The following is a 13,226-nucleotide window of genomic DNA, read 5'->3' on the forward strand; positions in this document are numbered from 1 at the left end:
CTAACCTCCATCCCTAATCTGTATCCCTAATCTTCCTACCTTTCAGGAATACTACCTAAAACATCTAAACATAACAAATACAGTACATTAAATATCAAAACACACTGTAATAAATAAAATTAACCTATGTTTCATCCTAGTTTGTTTGAAAACCTTTGGTATTTCAGAGTGGCACACTAACTTGAGCTTCCCTTTCAATTTCCCACACGTATTCCCACACAAGAAAAGAGTGAGCCCATCTTTCGTAGGCTTGCTTGGCAGTGCCTTTTCCTCTTTAGTAATGAGGTCTTATTGAACAGTTCTTCCCCCAAATTTCCAGTTTCATCACAGTTGAGCACTTGCTGAGGAAAAACCCCTTTAGTCCTCAGAAAATTCAGGCAGGAATTTACCAGTTTTATCTCTGTACTTGCCTCTTCCCCAAGCCTCACTACACTATGTATACCTAGTCTCTTCTTGAATTCTATAAACCAGTCAAACTGATAGGTAGGAAGATTAGGGACAAAGAGGGTTGCCTCCACTGAATGCTAAAGCTAAATAAAAATTAGATGGCCATGCCACAATAAGGGATTTGGAAGAAATCAGGAGCACATTAGACATCTATGGGAATAATCTAAAACTGAGCATGCTCAGACCAAGGTCAGCTAGGTGCAGGTGAAGGTCAACCTGGGCATGCACACTAAACACTAGCAACATTACATCACACATACTCCTGAACTCAGCCACTAAGAATGGCCAAAACCCTCAAATCACCCCCTAACCCCCATGGAGGTTAGCACAGAGTAGACAGGAGGGGTTCAATAGCTGAGACCGAGGGCAGGTCTCTCTCCCTTTCAGGTCAGGGGCAGGAGCTCTTCCATGGCTATGTGAGCCCTCTCAGGTCTAGCACTCTCTCTTCTTTATTTGCTTCTGGGACTCCTCTTTGATTCTATGAACTCCATTTTCTAGTCATTTCTCATGTGCTGTTTTTTAAACATTTTATTGAAGGCTCTTAACAACTTGTAACAATCCTGTGTTAGTCTGGGTGGGCTAGAGAAACAAGTTCATAGAGACTCATATATGAGTAAGAAAAAGGTTTATATACAAGAGCAATTGAATATTGAGAAAACATGTCACCCAGTCCAGATCAAGTCCATAAGTCCAAAATTATCCCATATGTCCAATACCAAGCAAAAAGTCCTCTTCAGAATCACAAAACACATGCAATGACACCAAATGCAGAACGATCACAGGCCAGTGGGTAGAAAGTCTTTGGATCCAGTGATGTTGCAAGCATCTCAGTGCTGGCAAGGGTCTCTAGGTGGCTTCTCTAGTTCCCAGGGCAAGGGGGCTATCAGCATAGCGCCATGTGTCTTGTCAATAGAGTACCTCTCAGCACATGAGCCTTGTCAGTAGAGTCTCCAAGGGAGTGAGTACAGAGAGAGAGTAGTATCTCCCACCTCCAAGGTGGAAACCAGGAGTTCCCAGAATTCTCAGGAGAAGGCCATGCCCACACAGAGGCCTCATTGGCTAGATACTACTCCTACACTCTTAATCCTCAAATTGACACCAGATTATCGAACTACCCCAAATCCATACTTCAATATGCACATTGGTACATATGTTGCCATCTTTATTTTCTAGATATTTACTTTGCCCTTGATTTCAGCTCCTCATCCCCCTTCCCTCACCCCACCCCATACCTTATGGCCCCTTGATAGATTATAAATTATTATTTTCATATCTTACACTGACCACTGTCTCCCTTCCCCCATGGTTTCTGTTGTTCATCCCCTTGGAGGGGCAGGTGTGTGTGAGGTTATGTGTCAATCACTGCAGTCAGTTCCCTCTTCTTCCCCTTCTCTCCCCACCTTCCCCCTGCCCACCTGATATCCCTACTCCCTGTCCTGTTCCTGGATTCCATGTGTCGTGAGCTCTTGTCTTACCTGTACCTGTGGACATGCTCTGGTCTAGTCCACAGTGAAAGACAGTACTAGGGTCATGAGAGTGGGGGGTGAGGAAGCCTCAAGGAACCAGAGGAATATTGTGTGTTTCATCGGTGCTTTGTTCTACCCTGATTGACTCATCCCTCCCCTGTGATCCCTCTGTGGCAGGATGTCCCATTGTCTACATGTGTTTTGTGCTCCTCCAAAGTGGCTATTTTCAGTCATGAACTTTCCACAGCCCCTGCCATGCTTTCCAGGGATAGCATGTACTATCCAAGGCTTTACTACCCGAAACGTCCCTTTCCCTCATCAGAGTGACTTGGATTACAAAAGGGCTTCTGCCACGTGAATTCTTTCAGGGCTGAAAAGCAAGAACTGGACAGAATCGTCCCAGAAAGCTAACAAAATCGGGCTGAGTCGTCATCACTTGCTCCCTCAGCATTTTTCATTCAATCGCTAGGGACGCGTTTAGCCTTCTTGCATATCTTGAATGTGCTATCATTAGGAGTTGTTTTTGATTTATCAGGATTAACACTATTTTTCAACCTTTTGGATGATCTGGGTTCATTGTTTCATGGGCATGATTTCATATCTTTTGCTACCTTAGCAGCTTTAATCCTATCCCACCAGCCCCACAATTGTTGATAGTATCGACTTAGCCATGTTGAATTCAGCTGCCAAATCTGATAAGCTGTGACCTCATTCCAATTTTACAATCATTTAGTTCTTTAACTCTATTATGGTCTTCAGAGTTTTCCCCTTAGCTTCACTTTGTTTGTAGCCATAGTTATGCAAGAGCAAACAAGCAAACACAGCACAATGGTGAATGGTTTAACACACTGACACAAGCGCTGTATTGCTGTCTGAGCGAGAGGGGCCCTTAGACTGAAGCGTCACCCCTTTGTGTCTGAGGCATGACATAACACGTGGCTCACTCTTGGCCTATACAGGTTTTTTAAGTCAGATTATCGGTACAACTCTCACGCAAACTTACAAACATGGAGCAGATTTTTTTCAAACTTAGCTGTCTGAGTAGTATAAAGTGCAAATGTGGAGCCATTTGACAATTGAGGCATTGCTGTATGTACTTACCCATATGTTTTACCTTAGCTTTATTAAGTGTTGTCGCCTATGGATAAGCTTTTGCCTTATGGACCTGCTAAAATATCTAACTGAAAATTTTCTATAGAATGAACTTATAAATGTTGGAACCCACCATACTGAACCAAAATTTCTAGAATTCTGAAATATGACGGGGCACATAAGTTATAGCTAATCCAAATTATCAGGGAAAACCTAGTTGCTAAATAGGCTAAATATTTCTCTAAGTTCATTATGTGGGAATAAAGAGGGTGTCTCTCTATGTGAGTAACAACTCAAAAATGAGCTTGCTGTAATTTAATCTATTCAGATCTTGGGTAAGCTATTATCCCCAGAACACTGTGTAAGTCCAACCTCTAGGATGCCTGTCTCTTTAAAACATTAACAAGGAGCACCAGTGGGTTATGCATTGGGCTATTCCCTGCAAAGTCAGCAGTTCAGTACCAACAGCCACTACCTGGGGAAAACATGAGGCTTCCTGCTCTCGTGAACATATTTAGGCCTTTCTTGTCTCATGGTGTTGCTGCAAGCCAGGATTGACTTATGGCAACAGCAAACAAGCTATTACAAAGGTTGGGCGGGGGTGGGGGGTGGGGGTTATAGCTCAGGCCAGTTTGAGACAAATAAAGGCAAGGTGCAATTTTTCTTTATGGGTCTTTGGGAAATTTTCAACCTTCAAATGACACTAATCCTAGGAACTCTGCAAGAGGGATTTTGACCCATCTCCCTTTGCTAATTATTACAGTGATGGGGGATTTAGCAAGGTCCAGAGTTAAGGATTTTCGCTGCGAGGTGGTATGGTAGTAGTTTCCTGAGAGTCATAGATGTATAGGTCTCACTGGATAGGGGTGAGGTATGGGGATACCCAGTAAATACTGCTTAATTATGGAAGCCCAGGTTTGGAAAGTGGGTGTCCTTTCCAAAACAGGTTTTTAAGAATGGTGATATTATAAGACTTTGCGATAATTTAAGTGGTGGTAAATGTGGCCTGAAAATAGTGGTCTATATTATAATGGTACACTAGTCACCATTAACCAAAGCTCTCGGGAATACCAGATGATATTTTAAACGTTAGACAAGTCTATAGTAGAACCCACTTATTTGGATCTTAGAGCCCCGCAGGGAAAAAAAATGGTATTAAGTGATAAAACTCTGCCCCAGACATCAAGAAGAAATTACACTGATTGGGGATAAGCTCAGCAATCCTATAGAGCTCTAATAAGTTCTGAGAAAACAGAGAGTGGTCTGCCTACAAGAAGAAAGTGTAATAAAACTTGTCTATTTATCATAAAACCAACTCCTTATGGATTTGAGAAACTGAAATGCTTATTTTAATTTAAAAGCGAGTGTGCCTACTGCAAGAAGAAACAAGTGTATTCCAAAATCCTCAACAGACATTAGATTCTAAGATTCCCATCACTTCCAAGGTTGCCTCATGTCTGTCAGTTTTTGTTTATCATACATTTGCCACTGGTTATTATAATGTTTATCATCTTCTGCCCTAGTCTTGCAGGTTATATTTGCCTTAGTGGATAAATACAAAATGGTCTAAATGCTGTGAAATTACCAGGTATAGAACCTTAGCTATATCTTTCTCACCTAAAGTCCAAGTTTCTGACATGGTAGCCAAGCCTGCTGCAGGACTAAACCTAGAAATTATGCACCCTCTGAATCAATTACCAATCTGTCACTCTACTGATAGGTGACACCCACAACACAATTTAATTATCCCCATATGTGCTACTTAGATCTTTTAATCAGAAATTATGTTAATTAGCTGTGTAATTACCTTTTGCCTTGAGGGGTATAAACCCATGGATTAAGAATACTTCTGTTGACAGAAGATGTTGCCCGGATATTAAAAGATATAGTGTTGGGGTCTTAAAGGCTTGAAGTTAAACAAGTGGCCATCTAACAGTGTAGCAACAAGCCCACATGGAAGAAGCACACCAGCCAGTATGATCATGAAGTGTTGAGACTGGGCCATGGGCATCAGAAGATTCACAACAAACAATAAACAAATAAACAAAAGTGCATTGGTGAGAATGGAGGCGGGTTGGAGTCAAGACCCAAAGTCCACCTATGGACAATGGAACATCCCCCCACAGAGGGGTCGCAGGCAGGGAGTGATTCTACTAGGGTGCAGTAGAGCACTAATGGGTCACGGAATATACCTCTGTTCCCTGGAAGCCTCCTCACCAACCCCGACCGCCTACCCCCTATCATGACCCCAGTGAAGCCTCCCAATCTAGACTAGACGGGAACATGTGCATAGGTATAGGCAAGAGATAAAACTCACAACACATGGAACCAGGAACAAGAATGGGAATAGAGATATTAAAATGGTAGGGGGAAGGGGAGGAGAAGTGGGGAGGGAGGGGACACCAATAGCAATGAATAGCAGATAACCCCGCACCCCCAGTTGGGGGGGGGGGAGAACAACAGAAATGAGAAGGGAAGAGAGATGGTGGTCAGAGTGAGATTTGAAAATAATTTATAATCTACAATCTATCAGGGGCCAAGAAGCAGGGGCAGTGGGAGGGGGAAAGAGGAGCTGATCCCAAGGGCTCAATGAAAAGTGAATGTCTAGAAAAGAATGATGGAATATATGTACGAATATGTTGGACACAATTGATGTATGTTTTGTAACAAGTTATAAGAGCCCCCAATAAAATGATTAAATAATGATAATAATAATACTTCTGTTGAACTGTCAAATCCATAGCAAGTTCTTGTAATCTGATACAGTGTTAAATCTGCTACAAGAAATCCTGTTTCAAATGTCATTTGGTTCTGCCTCCCACATGAAACATTTGCAACTTCTTACTCTATATAAATACGTTAACTTATGACATCCCCTTTAGTAACCTGACTGCCTCTAGTTGTTGTTAGGAGCCTTCAAGTCAGCTCCAACCCATAGCAACCTATGAAAAACAGAACAAAACAATGCATGGTCTTGCACCATCCTCATAATTGTTCCTAATCCTGAGCCCATTCATTCTGCCACTGTGTCAAATCACTTCATTGAGGGCCTTCCTCTCTTTTTCCCTGACCTTTCACTGTATCAAACATGATGCCCTCTCCAGGGACTGGTTATGTTAGACGGGGTTCTCTAGAGAAACAAAACCAGGACACTAATAATTGTATATATATATATATATATATATATATATATATATATATATGGCACAATAAACCTTAGCTATCTCACTGGTCTTTCCTAACGGGGTTCTCTAGAGAAACAAAACCAGGACACTAATAATTGTGTATATATATATATATATATATATATGGCACAATAAACCTTAACTATCTCACTGGTCTTTCCTAACAATAGGTCTAAAGTATGTAAGACATAGTCTTGCCATTCAGCTCCTGACCTTATTACTGTCGACACAGAACAGTTTGTCCTTGTAGCAGTCCATGATGATTTCAACATTCTTTTCCAGCACAATTTAAATGCACTGATTCGTCTACAGTCTTCCTTATTCAACGTCCAACTTTCACATTCCTATGATGCGATGGAGAATAGAATGGCTTGGGTCAGGTGCAGCTTGGGTCTCAAAGAGACATCCTTCCCCTTTACTGCTCTAAAGAGGTAGTGTGCGGCACATTCACCTAGTGCAATGCATCCTTTGATCTCTTGACTGCTGCTCTCATGAGCATTGATTGTGATCCAAGCAAGCCAAACTCCTTGACACCTTCCAACTTTTCTGTTTATTGTGATGTTGTCTATTGGTCCTGTTGTGAGGACCTTGATCTTTACAATGAATTGTAATCCACAGCAAAGGCTACAATCATTGATCTTCATCAGCTATTGTTTCAATTCATATTTTCAGCAAGCGAGTTTGTGTCATCTGCACATCTCAGGATGTTACTAAGCCTTCTTCCAATCCTGATGCCACAGTCTTCATACAATCCAGCTTCTCTGATGATTTTAAATAAGTATTGTGAGAGAATATAACCCTGATGCACATCTTACTTGATTGGATACCTTGTATTATTCCCTTATTCTGTTCACAAAATTGTCTCTTGATACGTGAACAAGTTCCGAATGAGCACAATGAAGTGTTCTGCAATTCCCATTCTTCTCAACATTATCCACAGTTTGTTATGACCCACATATTTGAATGTCTCTTCATAGTCAAAGAAACACAATAAACATCTTTCTGGCATTCTCTGCTTTCAACCAAGAGCTTTCTGACATCAGCAATGATATCCCTTGTTCCATATCCTCTTCTGAATCTGGCCTTAGCTTCTGGCAGTTCCTTGTCAATGTACTGCTGCAAATATTGTTGAATGATCTTCAGCAAAATTTTACTTGTATGTGATATCAATGATATTGTTTCTATAGTTTGAGTATTCTGTTGGGTCACCTTTCTTTTTTCTTTTTTTAAATGGGCACAGATATGGGTCTCTTCCAATCAAATGACAAATAACTGTCTTCCAAATTTCTTAACATCGGTGAACGAGTATTCAGAGTGTTTCTTCAGTTTGCTGAACTATTTCAGTGGGTATTCCATGAAATATTTACCTTTGGTTTTGGATAGTGCATCCAGCGCATCTTGAGCTTCTTCCTTCAGCACTGTTGGTTTTTGCTCAGATGCTGCCTCCTGAGAAGGTGGACTGTGGGAAAAGTGTTGGCAATGAACTAGTCATGTTTGGGAAATGTCAATCATGTAATAGAATATCAGCTTCATTTCTATCAACAAGTCCATATTTTCCAACTACTCTTCCTTCCTCTTTGTTTCCAACTTTTTCATTCTAATCACCAATAACTATTGATGCATCTTGATGGCATGTTTGATCATTTCAGAATGAAGTTCTAAAATTCTTCAATTTCTTCATCACTAACATTATTAGTTGATGCATAAATGTGAATAATAATTGTTTTGATTTCTTTGGAGGTGGATAGATTTAATCCTATCATGAACAGTATTTTACTTCATGACCCATTTAGCAAGATCCTTCCTGACAATGAATGACATACCATTCCTCCTGATTGTGTTATTCCCAGCCTAGTAAGTAATATGATTTTCTGATTCAAAATGACCAATATTTCAGCTCACTAATGCCTACAATATCAATATTCATGTGCTCCATTTAACTTTTTGCCATTTCCAATTTTCCTAAATTCATACTTGCCATGTTCTAAGTTCTGGTCATTAGATGAGTTTTATAGCTGTTTCTCTTTGCCTCGACTGGTGTTCCATCATCAAGTGAAGATCTCAAAGAATCCACTTCCACAGACTTTACCGGACTAATGCCAACATGGCTGACCCCTCTGAGAAATCAACCCCCTTTAGTTCCATGTCAAGTACCCTCAGAAATGCCTGAGGGGCCATCCTCTGTTTCTCTCTCTGACCATGTTCTGCTTCCTTTGGTTAGGCTTTCAGTATTTGACCATGCCTCACAGCTATGCATGAGGTTTTCATCTGAGTCCTCCTCCAAAGAAGGATCCAAGTCCTTCTTCACTGTCTGTTCTTGGACTGGAAGCTCCTCTGAAACCCATTCACTTTGGGTGACCCTTCTGGCCTTTGGAATCCCAGTGACATAACTTTCAACATTACCGCAACACACAAGTCACCACAGTATGACAAACTGACAGACACATGGTATGACTACTACCAGACTATCTCTAGCAGTACCTTGTTTTAATCTCATTTTGAAACTAGTTAAATCAATGCTTGTGTGGCACACAAGTGCCTAAACAATGTCCTCACTTGCCTTTCAGGGGATGTTCTGTAGTACTGTAACTAGCATTTCCTTAAAATTTAAGTGAGTGGTACCTAGAAGTTATAATAAAATTTAAAACTGTAGCATTGCATGTTACAAAATGAGAATAAGAATGAAACCTCTTATTCCAACACAGGTTGGGATTGGCCACTTTTGTGAAATTTAGTACCTAGTTATGTTATAATTAAATTAAAGCAGTTTTTAAGAAATGTATCACCCACCAGGGGGTGATTGCACAGCAGCAATGCTTGAACTCTCTTGCCAAAAGACCCCAAACAATAGCAGTTTGGAACTTTATTTTTGAACAGCAAGGTAGAGTCTGTATAGCAGTCAATATTCCTTAGAGCACATAGCTAGATAATAAGGGTCAGATAGATTACATCCCCAGAATTAGACCATGGGCAGACCATATACTATACAGTTATAATAGTCCCAGAGATACCAATATTGTTTAAGTAGCTATCATGAAGAATAGGCACATAAAATAAGCTTTACCAGGGATAGTAATAATTCTATCTGCATTCTACTCATAGTATTATCTTTCACTGCTGCTTCCCTTGCAGTAGAAGAAAAATAATGGCTTGGACCAAGATGATAAATATGCTCCAATCAACACTATGAAATCTCCTGGTGAAGAGAGACAAGATCGTATCCAGTGGAATCCAGCACTGTGAGCTTAAAGAGCCTGCTATCGCTGCCATCTTCAGCACAGCTGAAGTCCAGGTCAATTAGCAGCATGCTCTCTTCAAGTTCTGATCAAGAGGGATGACTTTGTCAGGGCCTGAAGTGGAAAGGCGTTGTTTAGAAGGAAGCTGCAGCCTACACATAGGCCTGCTTTCATCCTATGCCTCGAGGGAGTCCAAGAGCCATCTTCAGTACTCTAGCTACACACATGTTTCTAACCACTAGACTACGCAAGTAGCCAGGATAAATCCTAGAAAACATGAGAAAGATAACATTCTTGTAGAAAGAGCATGACATGCACACATGTACAGACACATAAAAATTAAGAAGTCTGACCTAAAAGTGTTCTTAGAGCTGGAGCATATGGGGGGCGGGGGCGGGGAGAGAAGGACTGTTCTTTGTCCTTTCATTCCAGCCTGCTGGACCAACCAAATACTTCCTGTTTTCATAATAAAGCTTAGATTAAGAATTTTAAAGAATAAAATGGAAGCGAGAGATTGACATAGCGGTTGTGACAAAAGGCTCAAAGATAAGGATAATGGCGGGGATGGTGCGGTTCTGGCTGGGTCTTTGTTCTGTTGTCCATTGGTTCTCTGTTAATTGGAACTGAGTTGATGGCACCTAGCAACAATACTTTATATATGCTATGCATATATGCATCAATGTATTAGAGCATGCAGGAGACAGGTTATGAAACATTACACATACACTTACAAGTGTAAAACCCCAGATAATTTTTTTAATGTACTGTGAAGTTGGGTGATGTTGGCGTTTACCTTATTCAATGCCTTCCATGCATGTGAGGCAAATGAGTAGATCATGGCTTGAGTTGAGTGCACTTCAGTTCTCAAAGTAATCTGTTTGCTTTACACACTTTAGAGTTCTTGTGCTGCAGATTTATCCAATGCAATGCATTCTTTGATCTCTCGACTGTTGCTTTCATGAGTATTGATTGTGGATACAAGAAAGACAAAATCCTTGACAACATCAAAGTTTTTCCTGTGCATCATGATGTTGCTTGTGGTCCCAGTTGTGAGGATTTTGCTTTTCTTCACATTGAGTTGTAATCTAAAGGTTTCCATCTTTGATCTTCACCAGCAAGTGCTTGAAGCCTTTCTCTATTGCTGCAAGCAAGGTTGTGGCATCTGCACATTGCAAGTTGCTAACAGGCCTTCCTCCAACCCTGCTTCTTCATTCTTCCTCATATAATCCTGCTTCTGATTATGTGCTCCGTGTGCAGATTGAATAAATATGATGACAGGAGGCAACCTTGATGCACGCCTGTCCTAATGTTAAACCATAGAGTATTCCCTTGCTCTACTTCTAAAACTGCCTCTTGACTCATGTGCAGTTCCTAATGAGCACAATGCCATTTATTTTAGAATTCCCATTCTTCTGAAAGCTACATAGTTTGTTATGATCCACACAGTCAAATTCTTTGGCATAGTCAACTAACCACAAGTAAACATCTTTCTGGTATTCTCTACTTTCAGCCAAGATCCATCCGACATTATCGACGATAATTCTTTTCCCCATGTTTTCCTTTGAATCTGACCTGAACCTCGAGCAGCTTCCTGTCAAGGTACTGTTGCAACTCTTGTTGGATGATCTTCAGCAAAAATTAACTTGCATGTGATATCAACTATATTGTGCTATTTATGCATTTTGCTGGGTTAATTTACTTTGGAATGTGTACAAATTTGGATATTTTCCCGTCAGTTGATCAACTAGCTGTATTTCAAAATTCTTGGCATATATGTATGAGTACTTCCCGTGCTTGTTGAAATATTTCAGTTGATTTTCCATCAAATCCTGGAGCCTTGTTTTTGGCTAATTCTGCCAGTTCAGCTTGAACTTCCTCCTTGAGTGTCCTTGGTTCTTATTTCATATGCTGTCTCTTGAAATGTTTGAATGTCGATTATTTATTTTTGGTACAGTGATTCTGTGCACTCTTTCCATCTTCTTTGGATGCCCCTGCATCATTCAATATTTTGCGCATAGAATGTTTCAATATTAAAACTCAACACTTGAATTTTTCCATTAGTTCTTTCAGTTTAAGATACACTGATTATGTTCTTATTTTTGCTTTTTTTCTAATTCAAGGTGTTTTCACATTTCACTATAATATTTTACTTTGTCCTCTTGAATGCCCTTTCAGATTTCTTGTTAAACTCTTTGACTTCATCATTTGATTCTATTTGCCTTAGATACCTATAATGTAATCAAGAGCAAGCTTGTGTCTCCTCTGATATTCACTTTGATTTTGTCTTTCTTCCTTGTCTTTTCAATGACCTTTTTGCTTTGTTCAGGTATGATGTTCTTGACTTTATCCCACAGGTCATCAAGTTTTCTGTCACTAGTGTTTTATACATAAAATCTGTTTTTAAATTTAAGTGGAATATACTCACTGTAGTATTTTGACTCTGGTGGACTTATTTTAAGTTTTTTCAACTTTAACCTGAAATTACATATGAGCAATTGATGGTCTGTTCCACAGTCAGCCTCTGGGCTTGTTTTAGCTGCTGATATAGAGCTTTGTCATCATCTCTTCCCACAGATGTAGTCAATTTGATGTCTGTGTATTCCATCTGGAGAAGTTCAAGTATATAGTGACCTTCCTGTTGTTGAAAAACATATACTGTATAAACTCATGTATAAGCCGAATTTTTCAGCACATTTTTCATGCAGTTTTTGTGGTAAAATTAGGTGCTGGTATTCGGGTTGGCTTATATATTTGAGATGAACATGTTTTTCATCTTGCAAAATTCTATCATGTAATTTCCAGCTTTGTTTCTATTACCAAGATCATTTTTCCAATGAATGTTACTCCCTCATTGTTTCTTATTTTATGTTCTAATTATCAATAGTTATTAATGCATTTCAATGGTATGTTTGATCAATTTCCAACTGAAGTTGGTGGTAGAACTCCTCAATACTATCTTTAGTGGTAGCTGGAGAAATTTGAATAATATTTGTACTGATTGAATTCCTTGAAGGTGGATATATAATATCCTATTACAGACAGCATTGGACCTCAAGATAGATCCTGAAGCATCCTTTTTGATGGCGATAAATGCAATGTCATTTCTCTGGACTGTGTCCTTACATACATAGTGAGACATTATATTGTATGATTCACAATGATCTCTACCCCCCATTTCGGTTCACTACAGTCTAGAATATTGATCTTTATGCATTCATTCCATTTCATTTTTAGTGATTTTACATTTTCCTAGATTCATACTTCATATTGTCTCTACTTTGAGAAGGCAACTTCTTCTCCATCATATTTTTATTACCTTTTGACCTGAGGGCCTCATCTTTGACACTATCTCTGACCAGGTTCTGTTTCTATTTATTAGGCTTTCAGTAACTGATAAAGTTTCGATGTAAACATAAGATTTTCAGTGGCTAATTCCTCTAAAGTGGACAGCCTCTTCTTCCTTCTCCATAAACACATACGCAGAAAAATGCCTTGTCAAACCTATGTAAATTCCATTTGCCTTGATTAGTTTAACTTCAGTTTCTAGCTATGAATGCACTCAGATTATTATTATTGCTGTTATTTCAGTATTGTGTGTGGAATAGCATTTACCACTGTTGCCTTTATCTCTTGTCTCATCCTACTATCTTCCTTTACCTTGATCATTTTGTGTTGGCTTAATCTTATTGGACATTGCTTTCCTGTTCACCCAAGCTAATACACGTCTACACTGTGGTTAGTGGTTTACCCTCTCTTTCTCTCTCTTCTGGTAACCTAGAAAGAATGATCATTTCTATGTG

Source organism: Tenrec ecaudatus, chromosome 12 (assembly GCF_050624435.1).
Source record: "Tenrec ecaudatus isolate mTenEca1 chromosome 12, mTenEca1.hap1, whole genome shotgun sequence".
Taxonomy (NCBI): Eukaryota; Metazoa; Chordata; class Mammalia; order Afrosoricida; family Tenrecidae; genus Tenrec; species Tenrec ecaudatus.